At 35.5% G+C, this 11,707-nt stretch overlaps 1 pseudogene; it reads right to left on the reverse strand.

Moving 5' to 3' along the window:
• Nucleotides 1-7,359: 7,359 nt before the first annotated feature.
• LOC149148711 (uncharacterized) lies at nt 7,360-7,935 on the reverse strand (annotated as a pseudogene).
• Between the last annotated feature and the right edge of the window lie 3,772 nt (nt 7,936-11,707).

Consider the following 11,707-nt stretch of genomic DNA (forward strand, 5'->3'; position numbering starts at 1 on the left):
CCCATCACTCCTTCTTGAACTAAATCCGCTCGATAAGTACCTGCAATCATAAACAAAGGACAAAAACCAATCAAAGCAAGAGATCTATCTACTATAAGCAAATGGAATCGAAAGCATTTTTCACATATAATTATCATACATAATGACAAGAATATGGGAAAAGGTTTAAACAAATTTATTAAGTAGAAGGAAGAGATACAACCAAAGAAGTCTGATCCCATGTCACTCATCCATCTTGATTTCCATCCTTCATCACACCAAAATCACAACACTCCGACAACATAACAATACTTGCTATAATATCAAACCTCAAACCAACAATATCTCCTTACAAATTCTCAAAGTCCAACCCCTGATCACTATGATGAGTACTCAATTTATAGGGAAATGGAGGTGGTTTTGTCATAAATTCGGCATTGAATGACTTTCCAATTTTGGAGTTAGTTTCCATGGAGGAAGGGATGAGAGGATATGAGGTTATTTGATTCATTTACTATCCAATTTTGAGCTCATATGAGAGGATAAGAGGTGGGAATCTTCTAGAATGATCTAGAATGAAAGAATATTCCTAGAACCCTATGCGGATTTCAATCAATCTCGCCCAGCATAGGTCAAAGTGGGCCTAGGTGCTCCGCAGAGCAGGCTTGAATGGGCCTAAGTGCTTTGCAGTGTAGTTACCCATGACCAAGGCTGCGCTGATCCCTCAAGGAGCCATTTCAGGATGTCTTCAGGCCAGGAAATGCTCAGGAATGATGGCATTCAATGTGATGACTTGTCTAGGGCATGTAGCAACTAAATTAGAGTTTGATGAGCCCTAAAAGTACTGATGCGAATGATGGGAGTGATGTGACCAAATAGACCTGTAATAGGGTGGTAGTACAAGACAATAGGACACTAGTCCATTTTTATCTTCGATTCTAAAAGGTGCTATAAATCGAGGTGGTAACTTCATACCTTTCTCAAAGTGAATAGTGTTAGGAAAAACTAAAAAATAAAAATAAAAACTCGGTCCCCTACTTTAAAACTTCGATCGATAATATGTGCATCAACATAACTCTTTTCCCATCTTGTGCTTCCTTTAAACTTCGTTGAATCTATCTTACCTATTCCTCCATTTTGAAACAATCCTATCGTGACTATTACTGTGTCTTCCATCCTTTCATCGACTCAATGGTGTCCTGCATGGCCTCCCATATAGAGCTTGATAAGGAGGCATCCTAATTGAATTGTGGTAATTGTTGTTATAGGAAAACTCTACCAATGGTAAGTACCTTTCCCACCGAGTCTAATTATCCATGACATACATTATAGGCATATATTCTATAACCTGATTTACTCTTTCAGTCTTTCCATCTATTTATAGATGATATGCAGTGCTAAGGTTTAACTAAGTCCCCAACACTAACTGAAAACTTGTCCAAAATGTATATGTAAAGTGAGAGTCCCTATCAAAATGATCTTTGTGGGTAACCCGTGTAGCTAGACAACTTCACCTATAAATACTCAAGCCAAAATGGGAGAAGTCCCTTAGACAAGATAGTTAGCCACCTGGAGATACCGAATACATGGCCAAAATAGAATATGTTAAGGTTGTTTCTCCAAGAAGAGAGCAACTCATCCTTCAAGAGTAAAAAAAAAGATATTTGCAGTTAATGGTCATGACCACCTTTACAAGTGGAGTGACTTCAAAGAATATGCCAAGGTAATTAGAGTCTTGTAGACAAACAACGTAACTCCTCCAAATGGAAATAGTATAAAGATGTTAGGGAATTATCTCCCAGGATCAACCAAATTGGCCATAAATAGTAATCCCATAGAAACATGTGCCACAATTGTCCATAAAGTTGTTATAACCTCCTCAAAGAAGTGGGGCGTCCTCAATCAATGTGCCAAAGTGGTTAAATGCACATGTACCAACACCTCTCCTCCAAGGAATATGATAAATAGTTCACCCTAAGAGATTGTGTAATGAGGCTAGGACACTCTCCAATATAGTAATAAAGGATCTTCCCAAACCAAGAGAAACTATATGATACAATGTGAAAATAACATACCAAGTGACCAAAACCATGGGTGTCAATGTAGAAGACCACCCAAGCAAGGTCTAAATGCCTCCAAATGCATGAGAAGATGCCAAATAAGGGGAGTGATTTCCTCTATCAAGAAAATAACTACTCACAACATGCCACATCATAGCCAAACTATAAATATCCATTGGAATTCTTCTAACAAACCACAACCACTTTTCCATGTCATCAAGACATCCACCAAAAGGGACATCAATTATGCAACAAAGGGTGGGTGTACTACTTCAAGGTTCACCAATCAAAATCATGAAACAATAATCCAAGTGAAACCCTATGAACACATGCAAACATGCCCAACAACTAATTCACTATGTCAAGGAGCAATAATTAACCAACAATATTTAAGGAAACTCTTAGTTGATGGATATCCCTCATCATAAATGTGCTAAGGGTAAATCAAATGTTTGAGAAATGTTATGCAAGACCCTCAATCACATTTCAAACACCATATGTGCTAGATGCAAGCCTCCAAACAAGAAATGATGATGCCAACCAAGGACATAATGTGCATTATCTAACATGGGATGTCAATAATAAATCATAGTAACAAACCCCCATGGTTATGTGATTTTGAGGGCAACGACACTGGGTAAGTGCGCATAAGAACAACTTTCCTTAAGACACCTCAACACTCACCAGAGGTGATCAAAAATGTCATGAGGGAAGTGTCAAGGAGAATGTAAGAAAAAACCATGACTTCCCTAGTAAATAAAATAATTAAGCTCCATCAAATAATCCTTCAATTTCAAGCTTAGTATAAAGAAGATGTTAATTGATAGTCACTTATATAAGTGCCTTTGGTAACAAGATATGCAAAAAAAATTACCTGTGCGTTATCAGGAGCTTCTCTCCAAATTGCCCATTTCAAAGCTCCCATCTCTGTTGAAAAAGGAGGTATATGCTCTTCTATGTAGACCCATTTCACTCGACAATGGTACCAAGGAAGTTTGGCTGGATAAGGCTACTGGAGGAGTCTATCTGTCAATTTCAGCAAGAGCAATGGCCATCACAGGAATAGATGATCATCGATACTGGAAATGGATTACTTGTGCTGAGTCGAGATAGGTGTCAAGATCTAGCTAGAAATTTCAGAGCACTAATTGTAAATTTAGGACATGTATGAATATGATAATTATTTCAGTGTACAACCTCTAGCTAACAAAGGGATGAAAATTGGAATCTATAAATTAGTATTTGAAGTTGTTCTTTCCTGGACCATTTCCATAATGGCTATGAATATGACAGTTTGGTTTGAAAAAGATTATCAAGTTGTACTTGTTGCCTAGAGAAAAGGGAACATAATTGCTGGGTAATTAATGAACATTATCTCAATTCCCTCCCAGGACTTTTCTCCAAAAACAACTTATAGTAAATGACCTGTTTCCCTAAAATTTACAAGTTGAGGATTTTCTTTATATAATTCATTTCATGTAATTTTATCATTTGTAAACATGCACAAAACCAAATTCCATTTATTCAATCCTCCACAACAGTGATACGAAGAGAGGAACATCGCTGGATAATATTTCATCGACTCTTAGGTGGTTATCTCTTCTCTATTCCAATACTATTCCCATCCCCAAGATCCCAGACTGTAATAGGCTATTGTGAGGAAATCATCTGTGGACGCACCCATGCCTCTGTTATGTGAGAGTTATTGGTTGCTCGAAATTGACAATTTTTCATCACTTTATTCACCACAGTTGCTGAGAGGGATTTTTTTTCTAGGAATTCATAGAGACATCAAGGGAAAAATGATACAACTTGTCCCTTCCATTGAATACCTTTGTGTGATTGCTCTTATTAAATTTCAGTTAAAGAGGGAAATTCTCTTAAAAAGAGGTATGGACAAACATAGTTTTCATTACTGAACATAATTCTAGAATTATAAATATGTAATACAAACAGAAGTATTTCACAAAAATGAAGGCACAAAACCATTTGGCTTTTGTACAAGTCAGATTTTAGATGTAAAGTAAAATGAACTTTACCAACGCATAAACAAATTTTGGACAGTAACCAATTGGAATTCATGTATATATGCAACTTACAGAGGTTTTTATTTAGTCATATTTTTTTAACACAAACAACAACATTCATGGAATTAAATGGACAAGATTATAAAACTGAATAAATTAAAAAGAGAATGATATTAGTATTGATTCTCATGCATGCATTCCTTCATTTTATTACCCTATATTTACCCAAATGTATATGAAACAATTTGCCTCAGACTAGCAATATCTATTAACTTTGCATTCATATTTTCATAAAATAGAAAAAATAAAAATGCGGACACTATAACAGGGATATACACTAATCATTTCTTAGAAGTTGACCACCGAACTGGTTGCAAATGAGCAATTCACCTACCATCACAGGCACCCGTTGTAGAGGCCACCTGCAAGCAGGGCTATGAGACTGCAAGGGGAAGATGCATTAGTTGTGCTCCAAATCTCACTCAGTGCAACTCACAGTGCTAAGAATGCAGACAGGACCAAAGAGCTACCACAATTGCTTTCAATGAAACTCTAGCCATCTTACCCAACCTCCATTCATCCATGAAGTCCTCCCTCTTAAGATAACATGATTTAGAATAAGGATCTCACCTTCTCTGTTGTGCAGTCTCTTGGGAAGACCACCCTCTCGTGCTCCAGTGCATTTAAGGGAGTCTATGTTTCAATTCTCGTATGAGATGTTTGCAGTAGTTGACCTTGGTTGTATATGGTTAATTCCGGCAAAGGAATAGGAATTATAGATTCCTAAATTGCCTAGTCTCTTTGTTCACGCTCAACCATGAGGTTCCGATATCTAGTGTTACACAGGGATGTGCTTCCTCAGATGAGGAGCATGTGCCCCCATGTTTCCTACATTTATGTGATGAGGAATTCAATGGAAGAAACGTTCATGGGTGTGACTTGTCATTGTTTCATATCTCTCTCTCTCTCTCTCTCTCTCTCTCTCTCTCTCTCTATATATATATAGCTTAAGGATTTTGGATAGGATCCCCTATGTCAGGGACCACGACATTTCCTACAATTATGGGGGTGTCTCCACACATTCGCGAGACACATTTCCTCGTTGGTGCATTCACTTTCCTTGGAAATTTGTTGGAATGTCTTGAGATTCTCTTCTCTTCTTGGTAATAATCCCTTTTTGAAAATATAATATATTGGAATGCGATGGAAGTTCCAGCAATGGTATGGGCATGCAATAGGTGGATGAGCAGGGTATGAATGTCCCCAATTAATTCACAAGGAGCATAGATTTTGACCTCTATGGATGGTGCACTATTTTTTTTTCTAAATTCTTGATTAGGTCAGAAGTCTTGCCAAAAGGAAGGTGTAACCTGCTGGCCTGAATCATTCTTAAACGGATGCCAGATCTTTTGCTTGACATTTGTAGGTGGAGTGCCCCTCTTTTTTTTTCTCAGTTTTGATGGGGGATAATTGTTTCTGTTGTTATTTCAGGTCTACAGTTGTAAACAATAAAGAAACGAGGGAAACAAATCATGAGACCTATGGAATGTCCCCCTTATTTTGTATTAAAGGTACTGCAAGTGCTATTCAAGAAATCTCATGTTATGAATGCTTCATTAGGCTTGGATTTTTTTTAGACTTGGTTATCATTTGGTGAATCTTCCCTTATGTCCTTTGCCAATGGGTAATTAGTTGGTCTTAGAAAATTTTTAAAGAAGTTCTGTAGTTAAAAATAGTTTTGAGCGATCTATTTCTCTTTAAACTTTGTACTGGTCACTGATCTTTTGTTTACCATTTTGAGTCCATGAAACTCGTTGCTAGTGCTTAATCTTAACTCTGTCCTTATTATGTGCCCTCATTTTCTCAATGACTTGGGAAGCATGCCCTGACTATGTGTCTAACAAGAAATGTCAAAATTCTGCAGCTAGGAAAAATGGCAAAGCAAAAAGCTTTTGGACCAGGAGTTTGTCACAAGAGCAATATTTCAGATCTCAAAGTTCTTTATATTTAAATAGCAATAGGGACATGCTATGTTTTTTTTCCTTGTTGGCTATTTAACTGGAAATTAAAACTCCTTATGCAGAATCTCGTACCATAGAACTGTTCCAACCACGACACAATATTCTAGTTCTAGCTTCTAACTCCCCAAGATAGATGGGAAAAGCACCATCTCTCATTCATGGGAACAAAAACTAAACAGAAGCCTTGTTTCTAGCTTCTTAATAAAAAAATACAATTAATGGTTGTATTTGAAAGGAAAATGATTAATATGGTAGGCATGTAGGAATACCTATAAATATAGATACAATTTTTAAAGAGTAGTTGTTCATTCATGATCTTGTAAAGGCTAAAGAAGAAAGATTTGAAGATATTAAGAGATTGAAACTTCCAACACTGAATAATTAAATTTCCTTCCACAGTGGCCACTTAAGCAACAAAATTATCCATGATATGTCGCCCAAATGTAGAAGATTGATCCCGAGCTGAAAATTTCAAATCCAACAAGAAACATGGAAAGTGGTTAAGAAAAGTTGTTGTCTTAGCCTATTTATTCCTAGGGCTATGTTGTATAGAGTTTGAATACAAGTTATAGCATAGGTCATATTAATGTGGAATTAAATCTTGAACTAGTGATATGTCGTGTAATTGTGCTGAGAGGTCCATCTTCACCTAAATCTATTAAGTATCAATTTGATTTAAAAAAAATTCTAAGATGCTATCTCAATCATTTCTAACCTTGGTCAATCTGGGAGATTAATAGATTTAGGATTACAGTGGATTTATGCTAACTAAGTAAAGCTTGTATTTAAAGGCATCACAAAGATAAAAATCACAAACAAAGGGGCTCACAAAACACGCATGCATCCCTAAGCAATGTTAGAACCGACGTGCCTAAAACATTATCTCAGGGACTTGCACCCAAAAGCTAGGCTTTTGAATTGGCTTACTAGAGTACTAAATGCTTTTGGTGCATGCAGTACTTCAAAAGCCACCATTGCTTTCCTGCTAATGTATGTTTTAGAGAATGCAATAGTAATAGTGACAATTAGCCAGGGGAGAAATGATAAGTACCAAAAAAATTGTTGTTGTCTGAGACGAATATTTCTCCGTTTAAGCTTGATGCTGACAATGAATAGGGAAATTGATTGAAATCCATAAAGGAAAAAAAAAACAGCAGAGTGTTATATAATATACAGGTTGTGCAAGCCTTTGGATCTGGATTGTTTACCAACATGTGCAAAGGGCTTAAATACAATTCACTGAAGCCCAGAAATCACCTGTTGTAATGTTACTTAATCATCCTCTTCTTCTGGCCTTTGTCCAAAACCTATGGGCCCAGACTTGGCTAATTTAATCCACGTGGGATTTTTCTCCTTCTTTCTCTTAGCTTCCTCCTCCTCTAATTTCTTTTTCTCTCTCACGTTTCTCTGAAAAGTTTGTAACTTCAAGGTAGACCACCCTAGTTGTGAGCAAAGAGAGGGCAATGAAGGCATCAAGGAGGAGAACGGAAATGAACTGGCCTTTAGTAGTATCGGGCACAACTTCTATTGTTGTTTGAGACTATGTTGGTTCGGTAATCTCATCCCCCAAATTGCTGGAGACACCCTCCATAACAATTCAATCCAAATAGGAAATTGGATGCTCAGGGTTGGATTCAATTTGGGATATTCATCCCTCTTCGATGAAGAATCAGCTCTGGGCTCTTTGCACAGTGCATTGGTTCGAATATGTCTGAGGACCAATTTGTTCCTGCTGTGGAGTTGAGATATTAGAAAGGGCAAAGTATGACAGTTGTTTGTATGAGATTTTGTACTTATGAGTCTATGGAATTGAGGAGGAGTACCTATTTTTATAATTAGCACAACCATTGTTGTGGATGCGGTCTCCAAGGTGCTGATGATAGATCACATGCTCAAACAGAGGAAATTTATGCAACATTGGAGAAACTGGCTGAACAGATGAAGATAGTAGGGTATGTACCAGATACAAACTTTGACCTACATGACGCGTTGAACAGACCACCGACCCCACTATGGGATCTTCTTAGGATGTGTCGGGTTTAGGTTACGCATAATACTTTAATAATGGACTAAATGACAGTTATGACTGTAGATATTATATATCACATAAATTCTCATTTTCTGGAATACCCAAGGGCACTTAATATAGTGTAAGACGTTTGTATATATTTTTGAAAATAGCAGGAAATATTAGGGCAGTATAATTTTATATATTTCCACAATTTGAGAACTCTGGTGCAGTAATGTTTGCACAATCCACTATACTATTTTCTATTGTGCAATTGAATTCAAAATTTAATGATTGATTACAGTCATATGGACAACCAAAACATATGCAAACCCCATAAGGTCCTAACGAGTTTAAACATGGCCCTGATATCATATGTGAGGCTCCCTCCTAGGGTCCTCTAACTAAAAACTAAATTTCTCTAATTTTAAACACAATAAGATGGGAAATAACTTATTTCTATCTAAACATTTATTTGATGACAATATACCATTAAAATTTGTTTACCACAAATTAAATAAGTAAGAATTTCATTGTAACCATTTACATAAGTAATCAATAAACAGAGGAATACCTGTTCCAATAGCTTAGTTGAGATGCTCCTGAGTTCCTGATTCTGTTAGGATGCTCCTCTTGACTACCCGACTGAATTTTCCTCCCAGCCAACTAGGAAGTATTTCCTAACCCAGGGAACCTCCACAAGTTCCCTAGCCCTCCGAGCCCAAGTCCAACTAGATGTAGTGTGTCCAAGTTTAACAAACACTCTCAAGATCCAAATTTGATCTCCCTCCTCTTTCTCCACATCCCTCCTTCAGAATCAAAATCCTCTAAAACAAAACCAAAACCAAAACCAAGACCAAGGATCCCCCCCTCTCCTTTCATCATCCTTCCCCTTTTATGCCTCTTCCTCCCATCCACCTCAACCACCTATCATTAATGTCATGACTACCCCCTCATCCTTTCATTTAGTATCCTTGACTTTTCTTACCATATCTTCTCCCAGGCAAATTTGAGAAGACATTTTGGGGATAAGATATGGATATTTAATTTGGAAATTAATTGGAGAAGATCATATCTTCTTCCAAGTAGATTTTGAGAAGATATTTTGGGGATAAGATATGGATATTTAACTTGGAAATTAATTCGAGAAGACCATATCTTCTCCCAGGTAGATTTTGAGAAGACATTTTGGGATATGGATATTTAATTTGGAATGAATGGAAGGAGGCCATATCCTATCCCAAAGTTAATTTTGAGAAGACAAGTTGGGAATTGAATTATAACAATAACAAAATTTATATCAGTAAATAAATTTACAGTTTCACAAATGTAGGTATCTACCAATATTTCTTGATAATTATAAGTCAATATTTTCAAGTAATTTAAACACTAATAAAATTTGCATGATAAGATTAAGTAGGGAATTGCAATTTTTTTTAACTTGAAATATCAATTTTTTTTTAACAATAATGTGACACCAAATTTATAAAATTAATTTTAACTTTATATATAACTTAATATTAAGTGACCAGCAAAATGAATGCTCCATATTCCACCTGTAGATGCTCTATTCAACCAAAGAACAATAACAATACTAAAGCAATGGAACCTCTTCTCTTTCTAATAGCCCAATGTTTAACATAGTTTGATAGCCACTGAGGGTTAAGTTAGGGCTTTTGCATGCCGCAACCCTCAAATAGTGTTAAGGTTTTGGAAGCTCTAGAATCTTCACGATAGTCCACATGTGACTGGCCTAACACGTAATGGGGGTTGATGTGGCATCCACTTTATACCATGGTGGTCAATAACATAGATTTAGTTACAAGAGGCATAACTTTTGCATATGAACTTTGATTGAGGTGATTTTCACACTGTAGGAATGATTCTTTTATGTAGAACAATGTGGAGGGGCTAACCTCTAAACCCACAAAAATTTTGACCTCAAAAGTTTTGATTTAATGCCTCAAAATGAGCGTGGATGTTTCCAAACCCCAAATCTCAAAACTAGGACCTCCTCTGAAATGGGTCATTAAACTAATTCCACGAATTTTTACACTGAGAAAGTACCAAGATAGATGAGAAATTATATAGTTATCCATTTTAGATCAATATGTTGACACTGAACCTAATAGATTTTAGCAAACTTTAGCTCGATTTTATATGGTTCTCTATGTATAAACCTTAAGCAAATATTGACTAACAACACCATAAATAATTTGTTTACTCTTTCTTCTTAGTTAAAAAACAACAATAATTTCAAACATAAATCTATTTAAAAATTTTCAATATTTAGTATTTTATAAAATGACAAAAACCTATAATATAAATTTTATCACACAATTATAAAAACAAAAATAAAAAATAATAGTTTGGCAAATTTTCCCAGGTCTCTTCGTACTCGCACCCTCTTGAACTATTAATGAGGGAAAGTTGCAACATATGATAACAACATAAATAGAGCTTAATGGTTTTCCAAATTTTCGCCTAATTGACCTTATCCCTCCGCATTTGAGAACAATCTTTAACTTGAAATAGTTTGCATAAAACATATGCGAATTATCAAGTAGAGCATAGTGGTAACTCACACTGTTTTGATTACAATTTCCATGTTTTCAAAGAAATCAACAATTAATTTATTTAAAAAAATATACTTTTTTGACTTCAATAAAAATAATTATATTAAAAAAAAGAAAATAAACAATTAAAAAATACTGATTTCTCTAAAATACAAAAGAAGAAAAATAATTAAAATTCAAAAGTAATTTGAAGTCAATGACATTTAACTCGCAAAATAAAATTAAAAATTCGGGAAAAATATACATTCTTGTTAAGGGACAAAAGTAATTTGAAGCCAAGTACACCCTTCAAGTAGATTGCGGAATAGGATTGATAGATGGGTGGACATTACCCAAAAAAGCAATTCTCCTATGGACCAACATCTCAATTTTTTTCCAGTAATAGTTAGAAAATAGATTCCAGAAATGGAGGGACAAACAATTACATATTTAGATATGACACTCATTTGTAATATGACGCGGATTTGTTCGAAAAAGTTGAAACGACATTTCACATTTAAGTGTAACATTAACGTATACTTGTTTGAGAAAAATAAAATTTAGGAAATATTACATTTATATACATGTACACCGCCTTGACCGCCACCGTCGTGGACCGGAACTATCCGTTGAATATATAATTTAATATTATTATTTATATCCCCGTCATCTATTTCTTGTCACAACCGCGCCGGTCTAACGGATCTGGGGAGTCCAGCTGTCATTGAGTGTGCCTGCGCAGGTCACATTCCAACTCAGACGAGTGACGATGAACGTGGGACCCATTCCTGATCTTGAGGAAATTATAAAAAAATCCATGTCCCAGAAAGAGTAACGATGATGTTAAACGTTCTTTTACAGATGATATATCATTTTCTTTTTTTATTACGTTGCAATCCAAAAAGTTTTATGTAATTAATTTTTTAATTAACCTTCAATAAAAAATTAGTTTTTATTTGTGAAATATTTGAAGATATTATTATTAATATAAAATCATTTTCCCTAAATTTTTGTTTCAACGATTGCATAGGACTTGAAAAACTATTATCAAAACGAT

This window comes from Pinus tabuliformis, chromosome 9 (genome assembly GCF_031772625.1).
Source record: "Pinus tabuliformis cultivar Carrire ecotype Pingquan chromosome 9, CPIR1, whole genome shotgun sequence".
Classification (NCBI taxonomy): Eukaryota; Viridiplantae; Streptophyta; class Pinopsida; order Pinales; family Pinaceae; genus Pinus; species Pinus tabuliformis.